The sequence below is a fragment of the Lissotriton vulgaris genome, chromosome 10, assembly GCF_964263255.1.
Source record: "Lissotriton vulgaris chromosome 10, aLisVul1.2, whole genome shotgun sequence".
NCBI classification, from domain to species: Eukaryota; Metazoa; Chordata; class Amphibia; order Caudata; family Salamandridae; genus Lissotriton; species Lissotriton vulgaris.
Window position 1 is genome coordinate 383461156 of NC_141698.1, and position 21542 is coordinate 383482697.

The following is a 21542-nucleotide window of genomic DNA, read 5'->3' on the forward strand; positions in this document are numbered from 1 at the left end:
GTGCAAGGGCCTTGTAAATATGCCCTCAAGTGTGTTAGGGCATTTTAAGTCACTTCCCCATGAATGTGGGAGAATAATTTACTTACTTGATGTGTTTTAAAAATATGTTTTTTGACTTAAAATGGCTCAACGGCTTTGTAAATATGCCCCATACTGGCTTTGAAATTCTAGCAGTACATATTCTGTCTATGCTGCTAAATTACCATAGGTAGAATTGACATCTAGTGTGTTATTTGTTTGCATACTGTTATTGATTTACTGTTTGGTAATAGTATTTAATAACATTTTTTTTAAAAATTTACCACAGATTCAACTCAAGATTTTTTGAAAAATTGAAACATGCCCTCAAGGCAAAGGAGAAGAAAAGAAGCAAAGCGACTTATACCCCACCTTGGTAAAGCATTGCAGCAGTCCTCTACAATAAAAAGTTGTCAAGTGATCAAAAAAACTCCGGGTAAGACAACAAAATCTTTTTTAAGAAACATTTGCAGACGAAAAAGTATCACTACAGAACATGTTTTACTTCAGAAAAAGAGAGGCAATTTAAACGGGAAGGAAAAGTCTCTCAAAAATGTTACTGCTAGAGCAGGAGATAACTCTTTGCATGGTAGTAGAAGGAGGAATCTGTTTAGAGACATTCGTAGACTAATGTTCCGCAACAGGATAGTTGGCAATTTGTTAAAAAATAATAAGAAAGGTCAATAGAAAGTGGCTTTTTATAAGAGAAAGAAAAATGTAGAGAAAATTATTGATCAGGCTTTTGAAATTAAGTGAAAGTTATTTATTTTGATAATCAATAGAATTAGGAAACTAAACAAGGCAATTTATGATTTCAAACCAAATAGTAGATGGAAGAGAACAGTTAATCGTAGTAATTTTTGTGAAGTTTTTTCAGGAGAATGGATGCATAGTTCAAGTTCAAGAAAAACTTGTGTCAACAGAGGCAGAAGAGGTGTTAGGTAATTAAGTTTTAGGAAGACGTCCTAAGGGACCAGTCTACACCTGGAAGTGTAGTAGTATATGCAATGTGCGACAGGATTCCATCAATTTGCTTTGTGATTTTGTACGGACATTTAATAAGAAAAGTTTAAAAAAGAAAATGAAGTTGTTTCAAGAATTATATCCTTGCAGAGTGAGAGAAGTGACAGGTTTGCATGGTCATTTACTGGCTTGTCTTTCCAGGAGAGTATGCCAGAGTGTTTGTCATCATTTCAGGATGCTAGCAGTGCATCATAATAAAGTGAGGAAATTAGTTAGAATGTTGTATTATGCTAAGAGTCCAGCAATTATGCTTAAACAATTAAGCACTGCTCTTTTGCATGGTTCTGAAGTAGATGTGAAGAATATTTGTGAAGAAATTGAGTTTTGTTACTTTGCAAGTAAAGAGAACAATGTTGCAATTGACCCAGTAGAAGAAGGTAATGTGGAAGAGAGTGTACAGATTTTCAGTACAGATAAGTTTCACAAGGAAATTTCCACGTTTATGGTGAAATCAAGTGAGAGGCCTAATTTCACTTGTGTGTGTTGTCGACGGACTTATTATAAGAATCAGACTAAGTTAGTGGATTTATATACAAAAAGTGAAATGGTAAACAATAGTGAATGGAAGGATTTTGCAACATACTTGATGGTAGAAAATCGTTTTGATTTGGGATCAGATCAACGTATGTGCACTTATTGTTTTAACAAATTAAATCAAAACCGGATGCCTGCTAGAGTGGTTCATAATAATCTGGAATTGGTTGACATTCCTTCTGAACTGAAGGATTTAAATACTTATGAATCTATTTTGATTCAAAGTGTTCATCCTTTTCAGGCTATTGTTTGAATGGAGCCTAAGACAGGGAAATTGCCTCCTTCAGATTTACAGAGAGGATTAAAGGGAAGAGTTGTTTATTTGCCTCTGGATTTGAAGAAAAATATTGATACAATTGGTGTAGACAAAGTGGAAGAGGAACCTCTGGTTATCCTAGTTAATGGGGTTCTGACAAAGAGTAAGAAAATCTGGCAAGATTTAGTGGATGTTAGGAAAGTCAAAAAAGCAACGTTGTATTTGATGAAAAACAATGAGTACTACAAGAATGTATGTGTTGCAGAAGATGAACTAAGTGAAGAAGAAGACAGCGATTTGTGTACTGGACAAATAGAGAAAGTAGATGCCTCTAAAAATGAAGAAATATATGAACATTAAAGTGTTCATCCTTTGCATTCTAAAGAAGTCATGGGGAATGCTATTGAGTTGTTTCAAATGAAACAAGTCAAAGGGAGTCCCATTAGTGTTTGGGAGGAAAGTTTGGAAGCTCGGTGTTTCCCACAGTTATTTCCAACAGGTCGAGGAGGAAGATATGATGAGCGACCTGATCAAATTCCTACTTCTGAATACCGGACTTTACAATTGTATGGAGAAGATCCTAGGTTTCGTCAATGCATTCCCTATTTGTTTCATCTACTGTATGAAAGTGATCTGTCTAGACTGTCTTATGCAGTGAACCACATCCTGAAAAGTGGTGTACAGTTACAAAATATCTCGGCAAGGGAGTTCATGGATAAAGTCAATGTGCAAGACAGTATTTTGGATTCTCACCTGATTAATCTCATGGCATGTCAGCGTGGTACTAATGAGTATTGGTACCGTCGTCATGGTGACTTAAAATGTATGCTGAGGAACTCCCACATGGTTCCTCACTCTCAGCTGTGCCGAGTATGGCTGGGAAGACTTACTTGAATTTCTACGAGAGGCAAATTGAAACATTGAAAATATCGAATTCAAGACACCCGGAGAACTGTGCTCTTTGGATCCAGTCAATGTATGCAGGTACTACAATCATAGATTTGAAGCTATGATGTCTTTCATTACGAACAAGAAAAATCCACCTCTTGGAGAGGTGTTGGATTTCTTCTGGAGAAAGGAGTATTAAGCAAGAGGTGCTCCACATATACATATGCTGCTATGGATCAAAGATGCACCCAAATTTGGAACAGATCCGGATGACTTAGTGATGAGTTTCATAGAACAGTATTCTACATGTGCTGTTCCAAAGACAAAGGAAGACAAAAGTTTAAGAGAACAAGTTTTACGCTTTCAAAACCATCGTTGTGGAAAGTATTGTCATCGTAAAGTTCTATACAAAATGTTGTTTTGGGTTTCCACGATCAGTGATATCTGAAGGAAGAGTGAACAATTTGATGTCTTCGCTGTGACATAATGTGACGAGGAAATCACCCAAAAATACATACAATTTAAAAAGAAACGAAGTGTCCGAGTACATCAACGGCTACAACCCAGTGATTTTGTCCATGTGGAATGCCAACATGGATATACAGTTTGTGGCTGACAACTGTATGGCTGTGGCTCGGTATGTGACGTCTTATATCACAAAAAAAGAAAAGACAGAACTGAAGGATATGTGGGATGACATTTCACATGAAAAGGGCCTCAGTAAGAAGTTGTACAGATTCAGTCTAAAGATGTTGTCGCATCTAGAAATCGGAGCATACGAATGTTCTGATCGGTTATCTACAGCAAATCTCTATGCCAAATCTAGGAGTATAATTTGGGTGAGTCTTGGTCTTGCTGCAACACGTAATCGAGTTCTGAAACCTGTACGGGAAATTGAGTATTTGGCTGAGAAGGAGCCAAACAGTACAGATATTTTCAAGACCAACATGTTGGATACATATTATCCAAATTGAAGCAGTCATCTCGAGAATGTTTGTCTGTATGAGGTTCTACAAAATTACTTATTCAAGAGGAACATCACAGAAGATATTGATAAAGGAGTGTATGCTGTAATTGGAAGTGAGGGATGTCTGGTCAAGCAAAGAAAATGCCTATTGGTTAATCATCGAAAATTGAATTGCGAATCTCCTGAAAGAAAAGAGTTTTTCTATTTAGCTCTTTTGCAACTTTTCAAGCCTTGGCGTGCAGAAGAGTAACTGCTTGGAGATTTCCTCTGTTATGAAGATTCTTTCAATGCAGCCAAGGAGTCCATAGAATGTCCTGTTTTTCCAAAATATCTAGAAATGTAAATTGAGCAGGAAGCAACAATTGCAGCCGAGATTGCTAGAGACAGTTCTCAGGACAGTCAGAGTTCCACTTCATTGAGTCAGGATCCACTAGGAGGACCAGTTATCGAAAATGAAGCTGCCACTGCCATGATTGAAGTGGAAAGAGCCATGGCGCATGCTCAGGAAGATGCGGTTAACTTAGAAGATTTGAAAAGACAACTCAACGTTGAGCAGAGGAAAATATATGATGAAGTTACCAACCAAATTGATCATGGATTAAGTCATGAGAAGAAACAGTGCTCATGTACGTCGTTGAAGCCTGTCCGACTGTAAGTGAGTGGAGAAGCTGGAACTGGAAAAAGTTTCCTCATTAAAGCAATTTCATGTTATTTGCAGAAAAGGACTGAGTCATCGCTGTCTTGTGTTGTCACCGCTCCAACTGGTCTGGCAGCACATAACATTAAAGGTATTACTTTGCATCGTCTACTGATGCTGCCAGTGGAGCATGATACCAAATTACAATACCACAAGTTATCTGGAGATGCTTGTTGTGAAGTTTCAAGAGTCCTAAAGAAGATGAAACATCTTATCATTGACGAAGTAAGCATGGTTTCCAATGTCATGCTTGCTTTTGTGCATTTGAGAATGCAAGAAGTTCTTAAAACAGAGCATGATGTGTTATTTGGTGGCAAACACATCATTGTTTTCGGTGATCTTCTGCAGCTGACACCAGTGAAAGGACAACCAGTGTTTAAACTACTGACGCATGAAGATACCAGGAAGTGCTTAGGGAGCATTGGCAACATTAATATATGGTTAAACTTCAATTATGCTGAACTGCGTGAAAAAATGCGTCAGGCGAAGGATGAAGATTATAAGAATATTCTACAAGATGTTAGAAATGGAAAAGTGACTGAGCATGGGAAGGAAGCTCTACATGCACGATTATTGTCAAATTTGTATCCAGATGAAGACGTTCTGCCAGAGAATATTTTTCAGAAAATTACTGAGAAGAAATCTGGGATATGTTTGATGCCAACTCTGCAAGAATGTTCCATCTTCAACAACAAAATGTTGAATTTAGAAAACCAAGACATAGTGAAACTGGAAGCTATTGACAGAATTGAGCACATGGGAGCAACAATTATTTTGTCTGAAAATTTGAAATCTAAATTGGATTCATTAGAGAAGACTATATCTAAAACTGCAGGTTTTGAAAAGACTCTGAATGTGTGATTAAATTGCCATATCATTTTGAGAAGGAATTTAAATGTTGAAAGAGGTCTGGTAAATGGATCAATGGGTAATGTTGTTGATTTTGAGAAATACAGAAATAGAGATGGAATTGAATTTATAAAAAGTAAATTTGATGGCATTGAGGATGTAAAGCAAATTGGTTGTTGTTCTGCTAGGTTTTTGCTTGTTAAAGACTTATATGTTCGCTGTAAGCAGTTTCCTGTTTGCTTGGCATATGCGGTGACAATCCATAAATCACAAGGTTTAAGTGTAGACAGTGCTTTGGTGAATATTGGCAGTTCTGTGTTCAAGGAGGGTATGGCTTATGTGGCATTATCACGAGTCAGAACTTTATCTGGATTGTACTTGATTGAGTGTGATGAGACAAAAATTTGTGCAGATCTAGATTGTGTTAAGGAATACAATAGGTTAAGAAGAGAGTATGCGCCACATTTGCCTCAATATCCTTTGTTTGAAAAGCGTGTGGTAGGCCGGAAACAAACAAATGTGACCAATAGTATGGAGGTTGTAGCAAAAACACAAAAAGTCGATGAACCCGAAATTGTAAGCAGAAAGAAAATGGATGCTGTTCAAGATGTTGTTGGTTTTCAATTTGAAAATAGTTCTGGTGTCAACTGCTATGCTAATGTAGTGGTTAATGTTGTCTTTTCTCTAGAAACATTAAAAGAACAGATTGTGGTCAATTCAGATCAAAGATTTTGCTGCTTGTTAAATTCTGTGTTAGAGAAACGAGCACTGATAGAAGAAAAATAGAAAGTGTATCTGAAATTCGAAACCTCTTAGACAAATTTTCAGGTCAAACGCAATTCTCTCAAAATATTCAGCAGGATTGTCAGGAGTTTTTAATGTATATGCTTGATGTTTTGCAACATGAAGGTGTAGATGTAGATTATCTGTTTGGCCTTTCTTATCAATGGCAGCATGACTGCGAGAACTGTAGGCTATCAAGTACTACTAGTGTAGACTCAGAAAGATTTATGTATTTAACTTTGCCTGACAGTAAATCAGTATCCTTTAATAAGCTAGTAAAAGCAGCCGATCAAAACATGGAGTGTAGCCAATGTAAGTCTGCAATGCTGTCCACATTATTTATACGAAGTTATGGCCAGTATGTCATTTTAATGTTCCAATGATGTATGTCTGATGGAACTAAATTGACAACTTTAATTAAAAATGTTGTGGCTTCGCAGTTGTCAATATCAGGAAGGACTTTTGTAAATGCAGCAATTATATATCATGACGGTCCTTCAACAACTTCAGGTCATTACACAGCGTATTTAAAATCTGGAAACGGCTGGTCATTCTGCAATGATTCTGTTTTAACTTTCAAAAAACGTTTACCGTTTGACTTAAAACATTCTTACCTAGTGTTTTTAAAACCAAAATGTTAGGGAAGGAAAGTGGCCTACGAAGATTGGAGCAGTTGATAAATTTTAGTCTGCTGTTTTAAATTGCTTTGTGAATTAGAGTGATCATAATAAATAAAAATGTAAAGTAGTCATAGAGATACATAACTGGTCTATAATGATTCAAAGAGTTGATATGATTTACTCTGTTGTTTAAAATTGCTTTGTTAGTAACTGAGATCAAGAGAATGAAAAAATTGGAAAAGTCATAGAGGTAGTGTAATTGTGCCTCATAGTAAGTGGTATCAATGTTATAGGAAATGTGAAACATGAGTAAACTAGAAGGGGAGATATTATTAGCACAAGATTGTGAAAGTGATTTTGGACGTTTTCTTTCTGAAAGTCGGGGAAAAAGATAATTACGGTATTTGCTTTGAGGAATTCGAAGAGATTAAATTGGCTCTTACACGATTTGGCCATGAGGAGAAGTGTGGTAAAGAGCAAAAAGTCATTTATTGTTTCGAACATATTACTCAGAAAGAAAGAGCTTTTCTTTCAGAAAGTGGCGGGCACAGATTTTTTAGAGCACAACAGAGTATAAGCTGTTCATTCGCCGTCATGGAAAGTAAGTGTACTTTTGTGAGTTCTGATTTATGATTTGTTATATTATATGGGTTTTTTAATACAATCATTTTGATTGTGTTTTTTTTCCCCGCTGTTATATGATGAATACCTTCAACTCACTGTTTTTAGTGAAATTTGATATATTCTGAGAACAGCAAAAATGAACCATTTAACATGTATAATTAATTCTATATTTTGTATTGTGATTTTAAATTTGTACTCATCTTGTCTCATGCTCACTTGTCTTTTACTACCTTATATCAATTCTCTTTACATACTCACATTGCCTTTTGTTTTATTCTCTTTCACCCTTGTTCTCTAACTCCACTTATCTTTCAACTTTTATTTCCTTATTCCATGCACCATTTTCTAGCTTTTAGACCCTCTGCTTCACTTCTCTTTTCCATCTTTTCTCCCTTTTGTTTTCGAAATTAAATAATTTTTGGTTCTCCTTTTTTGTTGCAATCAGTTAGTATAACTCACCTTCACTCATTTATCTTTCTTTGTTGCTTCACTCAGTCTGTATCTGACACTCCTTCACTTTCTGTGTCCCCTCTCTCCCTTACTCTCTTTTCCTTATTCACCCTTTCCTTATTTAGTTTTCCTTACTCACATTCTTTTAGTATCTTACACATCTTTAGTTTATTTTTCTCTTCTATCCTTCTTTTCTGTCACTGAATCTATCCTCCTTTTTATTCACTTAGTAATTTACTCTATTTCTATTTCTTTTTGACTCTGTCTGTCTTTCACCGTGACTTTATTTTCCTTTCTGAATCTTTATCTCTAACTTAATTTCTTTGTAAAATTGTATGATTTTCAACCTTATACCTTGTCTTTTCTATTTGTTAAATACATGTTTTAATATTTTTCAAATTTTTGTTCTTTCTTTCACAGATTGAAATAAAAAAAAATTATAAGTGATGGAGTTAACAACAACTATAAAGTAAGTATTTAGTAATTTTTCCCTTACATCTCTACCACATTCAACTTCTATTACTTCCACTGCTTTATTTCCTTAACCCTCAGTTTCCTTCCTTTGCTTTTTCCCTCATTCCTTTTCAATTACTTACTTACTCTATTCCTTCCACTCCTTTTGTCAGTCCCTCTGTTCTCACAGTTCCTCACTCCTTTTCACTCAGTCCGTCTCTCTAACACAAACTGTCACTGTCTCTTCACTCTTTTACAAGTTGTTCTTTACGCTTTCTCTCTGAAGTTCATACACACTATCTTATTTTCATTTTTTTGCTGCTTCAATTATTCTTTTTCTATCACTTCTACTTTTCTTCTTTCTGTTTTTTCTAAACCAATGAAAAGTGTTATTTTTAGGTCACATGACCTAGCCTTACATCATTAGGAAACCAAAAGTGAAATGAACCAATAAAAAGTTTTATTAACAAGTCACATGACCTGTTACGCTTACGTTACGTGTCCCGCTACGAACTCGAAGCGCTTTCGGGGTGCTGCGCTTCGCGCCTCGGTTCGCGCTCCGGAACGCTTTCGGGTGCGCTTACGTGACGCGTCACGATGTTGTTTTCTAACGCGGCAGTTGCGCTAACGGAACGTTTACCAGTTCGCGGACCGGGTCGTGGCACCAAATTGAGCTAACGGGAGGCTACCCGGTACGCGGACCCGTAGCGAAACAAAGATTTTTTTTTTTTAAATATATACATAAAAATATTATATTAAAAACATATAAAATATATTTTTCGATTAAAAGAAGAATACATTTTACAGCTTTTGATATTTGCTATTAAAAAACCATTGAAATTCAATGAAAAAACCATAGGTTATAGACCATATATAGTTAGGAATTAGCATTTAAAAAACCTTGAAAATTCACTGAAAAAACCATAGGTTATAGACAATATATAGTTAGGGATTAGCATTTAAAAAACCTTATTTTACTCACACAAAACCATTGAAATTCGCATATATAGTTAGTTGCACTAACTATATATCGCGCACCCGCAATCCACTGCTGATGATGTCACATATTACATCATTCATGACATGGTCAGTGACATCACTGATGACATCACTGATGACAACTCAAATGACATCACTGATGACATCACTGATGCCAACATCCAGTGACTGTACGATGAACATCTTCAGACTCTAATATAACCTTAGATACACTCAGTGTAAACAGACACTCACAGATTGTCACTCATCCATGGAGTTACTCATACACCTAGTCAGTCATGCAAAGAATCAATCACACCTCCATTTCCTCTGCTATACAGTTATACACACCTTACTTATTCAAACATATTCTAACTCATATTTACTCTAATTTACAATCACTGATACAAGTTTTAAATAATCCATGCAGCCACTCACACATTCACTGGCTCTTAAACACAGTAATTTATATATGTCAACTCTCACTTGTACTGTGTTTTACAAATGTACTTACTTTGACATGTAGCACTGACATATCCATTCACTCACCAATACACTCATGCACACAGACAACCACCCATACAGCTGTTCCCACATGCAGTTTTGAACCCATACATCTAGTGAATCAAGTGTTCACACATCTATGCTCAGAGTCACACACCTCCCAGCCACCCCCACACACACACTCACTCTCCCATACAAATACTAGGGCAACCAATCAATAACCCATATAGTTACTCATATAGGTACTGATCAACACATGCAGCACTTTAGAGAACAACAGATATAATGATGCATACATTAAGACAGTTTAATCACTAACCCATGCACTCAGTGACACACATTTAATCACTCTCTCATACAGTCAGTCATGCACCTACTAAATCCTTCATCCAGACATTTATACATCCACTCATTCTTCAATATGTAAAACATATTTTAACTTTACAGAAACATACAGTCACTGGATGTTGTCATTAGTGATGTCATTTGAGTTGTCATCACTGATGTCATCAGTGATATCACTGACCATGTCATGAATGATGTAATATGTGACATCATCAGCAGTGGATTGCGGGTGCGCGATATATAGTTAGTGCAACTAACAATATATGCGAATGTCAATGGTTTTGTGTGAGTAAAATAAGGTTTTTTAAATGCTAAACCCTAGCTATATATGGTCTATAACCTATGGTTTTTTCAGTGAATATACATATATATATATATATAGCTATCACTGTATGGGCTGTAACCGTGAACTCAAAGTACCAGCATGCCTCTGGTCTCGACATCGTCACAGGAGGCAGTTCCATTGAAAGCGGAGGCTGGGGATTTAAATCTACAAAAGGAGTGACCAGAGTTATGCTCAGGACCCTGATTATCCCCAGCTGTGAGGCTCTATGAGGGAATGAGAACCGTCACTGATGAAAGCTAAGACACTTGCTAGAAACGCGTCTGCCTGACGTTTTCCTGGACTTTGCTGTGATTTTACGCGCAATAAATCCTGTTGGGAGCCAGCATATGTCGGGCTCATTCTTTCTTTTGAGGGTGAGCGTGGTGTTCATATAAAGAGCCAGTATGCTGTTCCCTGGCTTACCGGCATGCCCTCTTGATCTGGCGTGACACGAAAAATCAGCGAACTTTGGTGTGTGTATAAAACTACAACGTGTCACCCCCCCAAGCGGTCTCAAAGTATTTTGCTGGGACTTACTGCTATGGGGAAAGAGGCTGCAGCGTGTCTGCAGAGGCCCTACCCGGTACCGTGAAAATTATCCCTGAAGACGAGGTCGGGGGTGTGTGAAACCTCGAGTCAAGCCACTGGGCTCTGGTCAGCTATCACTGTATGGGCTGTAACCGTGAACTCAAAGTACCAGCATGCCTCTGGTCTCGACATCGTCACAGGAGGCAGTTCCATTTAAAGCGGAGGCTGGGGATTTACATCTACAAAAGGAGGGACCAGAGTTATGCTCAGGACCCTGATTATCCCCAGCTGTGAGGCTCTATGAGGAAACGAGAACCAGCACTGATGAAAGCTAAGACACTTGCTAGAAACGCGTCTGCCTGACGTTTTCCTGGACTTTGCTATGATTTTGCGCACAATAAATCCTGGTGGGAGCCAGCATATGTCGGGCTCATTCTTTCTTTTGAGGGTGAGCGTGGTGTTCATATAAAGAGCCAGTATGCTGTTCCCTGGCTTACCGGCATGCCCTGTTGATCTGGCGTGACACGAAAAATCAGCGAACTTTGGTGTGTGTATAAAACTACAACGTGTCACCCCCCCAAGCGGTCTCAAAGTATTTTGCTGGGACTTACTGCTATGGGGAAAGAGGCTGCAGTGTGTCTGCAGAGGCCCCACCCGGTACCGCGAAAATTATCCCTGAAGACGAGGTTGGGGGTGTGTGAAACTTCGAGTCAAGCCACTGGGCTCTGGTCAGCTATCACTGTATGGGCTGTAACGGTGAACTCAAAGTACCAGCATGCCTCTGGTCTCGACATCGTCACAGGAGGCAGTTCCATTGAAAGCGGAGGCTCGGGATTTACATCTACAAAAGGAGTGACCAGAGTTATGCTCAGGACCCTGACTATCCCCAGCTGTGAGGCTCTATGAGGAAACGAGAACCGGCACTAATGAAAGCTAAGACACTTGCTAGAAATCCTGGACTTTGCTGTAATTTTACGTGCAATAAATCCTGGTGGGAGCCAGCATATGTCGGGCTCATTCTTTCTTTTGAGGGTGAGCGTGGTGTTCATATAAAGAGCCAGTATGCTGTTCCCTGGCTTACCGGCATGCCCTCTTGATCTGGCGTGACACGAAAAATCAGCGAACTTTGGTGTGTGTATAAAACTACAATGTGTCACCCCCCCCAAGCGGTCTCAAAGTATTTTGCTGGGACTTACTGCTATGGGGAAAGAGGCTGCAGCGACCCTGATTATCCCCAGCTGTGAGGCTCTATGAGGAAACGAGAACCGGCACTGATGAAAGCTAAGACACTTGCTAGAAACGCATCTGCCTGACGTTTTCCTGGACTTTGCTGTGATTTTATGCGCAATAAATCCTGGTGGGAGCCAGCATACGTCGGGCTCATTCTTTCTTTTGAGGGTGAGCGTGGTGTTCATATATATGTATGTATATATATTCACAAAAAAAACCATAGGTTTTACACACGTTATAGTTAGGAAGTAGCATTTAAAAAACCTATGAAATTCACTGAAAAAAACATAGGTTTGACACATGTTATAGTTAGCTGGAAATTTTACTGATATAAAACCAATGAAATTCCACGTTATAGTTAGTTGGACTCACTATAACTTGCGCGTGCAATGCACTGCTGATGACGTCACATATTACATCACTCATGACATGGTCAGTGACATCACTCATGACATCACTGATGACACCATCCTTGTGACATAGTGACAGACCTCCTTTCACTGTAATGTAACCCTTGAAACACATATTCAAAAATAGAAACTGAAATTTAAAAAAAAATGGAGATACCCATATCAGTTACAACAAGTAATTCAGTAATTCCACCATCTATATACACATCCACTCATTCACCAACAGTTCTATATAGTCACTCATACATATACTCACTCATCATATGAAGTGATACACCTATACATCCTGTTACACACCGACAGTCATCCAAAAGTTACTCACACACATACTCACACGTGCAAATAAACTATTGAACATCCATTTATTTGAATATAGAGTTATACACACACTTCCACCTTACTTCTATTGAAAATTACACATATTTATTCTCTTAAACAATCACTTATAGAAACACATACTTATTTAAACAGGAACTCTTACAATCTCTTACTCTCACATATACTCACTTATATACATCAATATTCACATATACTAGATTAAAACATATGTCGTTACTGATAAAGACACTAGTGAGACAGTCATTCACTCACTAACAAACACATATACACACTCATCCACCCATACAGTCCTGCACATATGCTGTCTTCAAAACACATACAAACAGAGAGTCAGTCACTCATGCATCTATGTGCTAAGTAATACCCCCACCAAACCATATAGACACTCATACTTATACTAAGAGAATCATCTAATAACCCATATACATACGCATGTAGCTACTTACCAACACATGTAGCCACTTATACACAAAGTGAAACACTAATATATATATTTAAATATTTAAACATTACTCACTAATATTTATTTTTCAGAAAGACACATATTCACTGGATGGTGTCATCAGTGATGTCATGAGTGATGTCACTGACCATGTCATGAGTGATGTAATATGTGACGTCATCAGCAGTGCATTGCACGCGCAAGTTATAGTGAGTCCAACTAACTATAACGTGGAATTTCATTGGTTTTATATCAGTAAAATTTCCAGCTAACTATAACATGTGTCAAACCTATGGTTTTTTCAGTGAATTTCATAGGTTTTTTAAATGCTACTTCCTAACTATAACGTGTGTAAAACCTATGGTTTTTTCTGTGAATTTCATTGGTTTTTAAAATGCTAATTCAGAAAAATGTCGTGTATGCAACCTATACTTTTGTCAATAAAGTTCTGGCAATATTTTTTTCGAAAACAAGCCGTTTTCTTCACTGTTCAAGTTGCATAGAGACTCCTTGTAAAGCGATACAGAATTCGAAAGTCTGTACCTTGCCTTTTTTTAAACACATTAAAATTTGTCTGTAAATAAAAATAGCCTTACTAAACTTTTGTGCGCGACCCGGTGTGCGCACTCTCGGCAATAGTTGTCAATAAAATGGATATCGCATTTCCAGGCTTTCGTGCGCGACCGAGTGCGCGCACCTGCCTATATATTTCGTGAAAACTTTGCAATTTGAACTTATTGAATTTCTTCATACACCCCTCAAAGAACTTATAGTACGTCAAAGAGACTGTACCTAGACTTCTTTTTTTATTCTTATGAAACTTTTCAGTAAATGGAGCCGAATGTCTTTTTAAACTTTCGTGCGTTACCGGATGTACACACCTTGGTATTTTTTTCAGAAATATAAAACGTTTCATACTTTAACAATTGTGTGCTTAAATCCAGCTCAGAAGATATACAAAATCAGGATGGTAGTTGGTTCAACCCGGACCGTTTATTAAAGGTAGATCGTCTGACTCCACCGGAGGACACCCCTAATAAAAAGGACATATATATAAAATGCGGACTAGCCGCTGTATCGTGCTAGCAAACTATAACATATAAATCGTTAGAAAAAACAAAAGGAATCGAGCAAAATCAGTAGGCCACTGATGGGATCTTTTTTTGACCTCGCTAAAATAGAAAAATTAGGAACAACCCCTCATGAGAAATATGAAACTAGTGAGAGGAACCGAGCTTGACGCCATGATGGCTGCAAGACAGCTCGGCTCCGCCGCCCACCCCACCCAAAATAACGACAAATATCATAAAGATATACAACACACCAGCAAAGTAACAGGGTAAAACGTTTTATTAAATAACTATTTACATGGCAGCCTGCTGCAACATGAAAACAACACTTTCAATTGGTTCTTAATAGTTTCAATTCTGGAATTTACACGCAGCACTCCACCCACTTCCCTCACTATCTTTTCTACTCTCAAGAGAGAACAACGTCCTACATCTTTCGGAAGACTTTGGTGAAATGTCTACCGTATCTCATTCATCTTCCGAATCTGACCAAAATGATCGACTACCTTTAATAAGAAAAAATAAATCTTTCATCTGGCAATTTTTCACTTATCCTGAAGATCAAAAGAAAGTGAATGCACCAAAAGTAACCTGCACGATATGTGACTTGATTCTCTCAAGAAGAAATCCAGCAAAAAAATATTCCTTTTCCATACATACCATGGTGCGGCATGTCAAACAAGTGCACCCTCTGCAATTTGCAGAGGCAACGACAAGAGCCCTGGCCACGCTATTACCATTAGAGGTGGCCAGCACATCTTCTGATCGACGACCTGTATCTCCATCGAGTGCAGAGATGGACTTCAGATATTTAACTATATATGGTCTATAACCTATGGTTTTTTCAGTGATTTTCTTTGGTTTTTTAATAGCAAATATCAAAAGCTTTATTGTGGAAAATGACTAAAATTAGGTATACATAAGCGGCGTTCATTTATGTTCACCACAGCCATTGTTAAAAGTAAAGTGAAAGTCGCGAAATAGTGGCCACGCCATCTAGTCCCTTTCAGGCCCCATCATGCACGTAAGTTACAGCCATTTTCTGTGTCATGGCCTCTCTGCCCACTGCCAATAGCCTATGATTGTTCGAAATTGGTTCTCTTTGGGTCATTCTCTGTTCACAAATAAGCACAGAGTCGCAATACTCTGTTTAGTTTTTGCAGATAGTGAAGGATAGGTAGTGCACACTTTTGTCCCCTTTGTAACCCGTCATGCCTATCTCTGCCCCGTTTGTTGGTAGTTGGTTCAACCCGGACCGTTTATTACAGGTAGATCGTCCGACTCCACCGGAGGACCCCCCTAATAAAAAGGACATATATATAAAATGCGGACTATCCGCTGTATCGTGCTAGCAAACTATAACATATAAATCGTTAGAAAAAACATGAAACTAGAGAGAGGAACCGAGCTCGACGCCATGATGGCTGCAAGACAGCTCGGCTCCGCCGCCCAACCCGCCCAAAATAACGACAAACACTATGCAAATATTATAAATATATACAACACACCAGCAAAGTAACAGGATAAAACGTTTTATTAAATAACTATTTACATGGCAGCCTGCTGCAACATGAAAACAACACTTCTAATTGCTTCTTAGTAGTTTCAATTCTGAAATTGAACACCCAGTACATCCAGAGGTGATGTCCGACAAGTTGTGTGGGGGGATGCCTTGCTAATGCCACCACCCCCACCACCTTCTGTAGGAAGGACTCTGGATAAAAAAAATAACAAGTTTCCCCCATGGTCAAATCTTAGTTTCTTTTATGGCATTGCTCTCAACAATTCTACAAATAGCCTTCAATTTAGTCCAGGGACACCAGTGTGTTTCTTCTCATTAATTATATTTTATTGCTTTTTTTGAAGATAAGTTTATCAAAGTGTTATTAAAACAATTTTTTCTTTTTTTGAATCTTTTTCAAGGTTGAACATCAATTCATCAACATAGATATTAATACAATTCATATAAATAAGTGCAAAGATTAATACTATAATAATAACAGTCTATGCAGTGTATACTCTGTGATTTTAGCAAATTAAGTAAAAAACTAACAATTACCCTGTCTCACACACCAACTTTCATACACACCACTCATTCATCCAGTGTCCCAGTCATACACGTTCTGAAACAAATTCTAAGGTTGAGGTAACCCGGAACGTCAGTGTTTTGTTACACGCCAGGTCTGTTACACGCCAGGTCTACGCGCGTTTCGGTGGGTTCATACCACCTTCCTCAGGACCCACTTAGAAAGAGTTGTACTCATCCCTCATGTCCTGTGTGCAGGGTATCTTCCACTAGATGAGAGCCAGGTTCTGTCTGGACTGTTCAGTTGTTACCTTTAGCTATCTCTGTTCAGAGTGCCACAACGACACCACTATATTCTCGTAACCGAGCCTGGATGGAACTGCTTCTTATCGTTTATTTATTTGTCAAAGTCTTCTTCATGATTATTCTCTGCTATCTTCTTGCAGTTCGCTGCTTGGGGGCCTGTTTTTTCCTTTTTTTGTGTGCAGGGGTAGCACAGGTCGAGGTACTTATGTTCTAAAAAATTCTTTTGTATATTTGTCCTTTAAATAACTTTAAGCAAGAATAGCTTTACGTTCCCTTCTTCCTCCGCTTCGTCTAATTACCGGTCTGGCCCTTTCTTCTTTGCATCACTTTCTTGCCAGGTGCCGTTTTCTGATAATATCGCGTTCTTCCGCATGTACGGTGCCCCCGCTTCTTCTCCCCTCACGAGGCCGAAGATTTGACCATGGGGGAAACTTGTTATTTTTTTTGTGTATAAGCGTAGTCCCCTCTTTTCCCTGGTCATATAAGCAAACCTTAGAGGGGGTCCCAAATTTCATGGAAGAACTCTGGATATGCTTGGTCCCTGAGAGGCTTCGATGTCCCTGCCTTGCACAAATGTCATAAGTTCTGGATGTTGAGTGCCATACTTCAGGGTCCGACAAGTTGTGTGGGGGTATGCCTTGCTAATGCCGCCACCCCCACCACCTTCTGTAGGAAGGACTCTGGATATGCTTGGTCCCTGAGAGGCTTCGATGTCCCTGCCTTGCACAAATGTCATAAGTTCTGGATGTTGAGTGCCATACTTCAGGGTCCAAGAAACGCGGACTCGGAGGGGGCGCTTTGCTCCTGCCCCCTCTCCAAGTCTTGTTCCCCTGGTATGGCCTGAGATCGCCCCCGACATAGGCGGCCGGCTCCCGGGGTCAGGCGGAACTTCTTGCCTTTTGATGCCTTTTCCATTCTGGACCTTGTCCCACAATCCGTTTGACCTGAAGACACGTCCTGCGGTGCCCTGGTCCGACCATCACATATACCTGCGCCAGGAGACGGCGTGGGGTGCACTGGAAGGGAGAGGCGGCGCGAACGAGCCTCTCCCACCTCACCAGGTGGAGGTTTCTTAGCTACACCCCAGCGCTTCACTCGGCCAGCTGAGGTGCGCCTGCTCCTGCGGCACAGTGCCTCGCTCGGCCAGCTGAATTACGCCTGCTCTTGCTATTACACTGTCTCACCCGCCATCCGGCTGAATTGCACCCACTCTTCCGATACAGCGACAGGCGGCTGCCACGGAGCTCAGGAAATGGCGGTCGGCTCCACAGACTTGGGCCTGGCCTGCAAGGATGGCTCTGGGCAACCCTGGAACTCGGACGCTTGACTGCTAGGGCATGAGCCCCATTCCCAAAAGCGTCCCCTCAGCCTTGAAGATTCTACAAGAGCCACCGAGGCCCCAGACTCCTGCAGACTTCCGGTGGGGAGCGACTGCCATGATTGCTCGCGGAATGGCCACGACGTAGCCACGGGGTGCTCTCATGCTGACGCCAGCTTCAGTCTGAAACATCCAGAAACACTGTAGACTACCAATTCGATCAGTTCCGGTGGAGCCCCAACGACGTATCGCGTTGTTGCGTAATCCGTCATATGAGGCGCCGCGTTAGCGCACCCGGAAGTGCTCCGGTGCGCGAGGCGCGAAGCGCTGCTTCCCGGAAGCAATCTGTGGCGCGGAGCGCGTAACGTAAGCATTTACATTTCAGTTGGTTCTCCCTCACAATATTTTCAATGTCACATAAAAGTCACCCATCACCCACTGCCATCTCTGGCTGTTTCCATGGTAACACCTCATTCTGCACCTGGCTGAAGGCACAGGTCAAAAGTTCATATCTCAACGTTCTACAGCAAAGTAACAACACTGTTTTCCCTCCAGAAACACCTGTCAATCCACAGCTCTGTTACATGTCTTTTTTTTCACACCCAATAGTACTTTTCGTTTAACATAAACATTAACATGCAACGTACTGTTCAATCTCCACTTCTTACAATCAACCAATCATTTTTATATTTAAAACCACACCCAGCCTCTTCCTTTTTCTTTATTTAGAATTTCAACTTCTAACTACCATTCCACTTCCAGAACCGATCGGAGGACGACTACAAATCCCTTGAAAATGAAGGTCTGGCTAATAGGACACAGTTATATTCACTGGAGTGAAAAATATGCAGTAAGCAGACGAATTTGCAACCTCAGCTTACCAAATGTACACATAACATGGATTTCCAAAAGAGGATTGAAATGTCACCAATTGATTCCATTGGTGAAAACTTTTATGCATCTCCCAGAACCAGACCTTATAATTGTGCACTGTGGTGGGAACGATCTAGGCACAATCACTGGGGTAGGTCTGGAAATGCTTCTAAAAGACACCTTTCGACAATTGATGACACTTTTCCTCGATCTGCCTTGGTATATTCCAATATATGCCAAAGACAGAAATAGAATTGGTCCAATCAACATTGTGCACAATTTGAGAAAGCAAGGAGACATGTAAATAAATCTGTTTCTGCGTTCCTCAGTGATTATAGAATGGGTTCTATTTACCGCAACAACTTGCGATACCACATGCAAGACATCTATAGGAGAGACGGTGTTCATTTCACGAATGAGGGAAACAGAATCTTCCTCTGCAACATCAGGCTCTGCATCGGTACTTACTTATAAATGCAGAAAACACTCAATTAACACAATGGCTCTTTTCAGAGCCACCTTATATCTAAGCACTCAAACTTCTGATTTATCTCCATTTTCACACTCTTGTAAAAAGGTGTGCGCGACCGAGTGCGCGTACCACGCAACTTTAAAAAATATATATATATATATATTTTCGCCTTTAAGGGCCTTACTGCACACCCTGAGAAAACCTACGCAGCAAAACAATCTCTACCTTCTCCCCTTTCCATGTTCCAACGCTTTGAAATCAACAATATATTTACTCGCAATGACAAAATGGCAGTCAACACTTCCTGATTTCCTTCGAATCGAACGTTAACAGATGTCACGCAGCAAAATTCCGCTCGCGCGCGCAGCCGCGTGAGTGCGCGCACCCGTGCGCGCGTATAGATATATAATTGACTTTAACTTTAATTTCCTCAGCAACTACTGAACGGATTTACACCATTCCAAAAAAAACGTAATCTGCGAGCCGTACTGTACAGTTTTGCTAAATTTCTTATAAATCCATTCACCCGTTCGACCTGTAGCCGAGTCTAAAGGTCCTATGGAAAATAACATGGAAAAAACACGTTTTGGGACCCCCCTTTTATCTCAGCCCCCACTTGACCAATCCCCCCCAATCTTTTAGGGAAGGAGCGCAGCGGACCGAGCCATCTTCTTTGAGAAATTCGCTAAAATTCTTCAACCAGGGCCAAAGTTATTCCAAATAGAATGTTGAGGATTTCCTATGGAAACTAGGTCCTAACTATAACTACCTACTGGCGACCGCCAGTAGGTAATATATATGTATATATATATATGTATATATATATATATATATATATATATATTCACTGAAAAAAACATAGGTTTCACACCAGTTATAGTTAGGAATTAGCATTTAAAAAACCTATTCAATTCACAGAAAAAACCATAGGTTTCACACCAGTTATAGTTAGCTGGAAATTTTACAGGCATAAAACCATTGAAATTCCCGCGTTATAGTTAGTTGGACTCACTATAACTTGCGCGCCTGCAATGCACTGCTGATGATGTCACATATTACATAACTCATGACATGGTGTGAAACCTATGGTTTTTTCAGTGAATTTCATAGGTTTTTTAAATGTTAATTCCTAACTATAACTGGTGTGAAACCTATGGTTTTTCAGTGAATTTCAAAGGTTTTTTAAATGCTAATTCCTAACTATAACTGGAGTGAAACCTTTGTTTTTTTCAGTGAATTTCATAGGTTTTTTAACTGCTAATTCCTAACTATAACTGGTGTGAAACCTTTGTTTTTTTTATTGTATTTCTAAGGTTATTTATTACTAAATGTCTATATCTAAGAAATGTATTTTTTTCTAAAAATGAATCCTATATTGTATATTAATATAATATATATTTTTTTAATTATATTCCTTTTTTTTATCTTTCAACTTGGAGAGCTCCCGGTGCGCTCACCGGTACGCGCACCGGTAAGCGCAGTATTTCTGCGCGCCCCGGTGCGCGTACCGGGGCGCGTCCCATTAGCGCACCAAAAAAAAAAGAAAAAAAAGAATGTGAGAGCATGAGAAAAGGGGTCAGAAACAGTGGTGTAAAGAGAAAGAGAGCTAGAGGGAGGAACACAGAGGGACTGTAATATATAGTAAAACAGAGAAAAGGTATAAATGAAGTAACTGAGAAAAGGAAAATGAATAAGGGAGCAAAAGAGGAAGAAGACTAAAGTTGAAGTTCTGGGAGAATGTGAATGGGTGATGAAAGTAAAAGGAAGGAGAGTAAAGGATGGGGAATGACAGGTAGTGACAGAACCAGAGAAAAGGAACAGCGGTGACTGAGGGAAACAAAATAGCAGTGAGTGTAAGTAAAGAGGAGTTAAAGGCGGTGGATAAAAGTGAATAAGGGTAAGACATGGGGAGTGATAGAGAGAAAGAACAGAGAGAGTAAAGGAAGGAGTGTAAGAAAGGGACTAAGTGAATCAGAATAAAAAGGTAAGTGAGGGAGTGTGGATGAGCAGGGGCACTGAAAGAAGTTGAATGTGGCAGGAAAGTAAGGAAATGAGAAGTAAACATGGAGGATAAGAATAAGTGAGGGAAGCACAGTAAAGAATTAGGGGTGTGGTAGGGTGAGAGAAAAGTAGTGAGGTTAAAGCAAAGGGTGATGATAAACTACTTTTATTAATCACACTTACCATATAATTATTGAAAACTTTACTCCATGT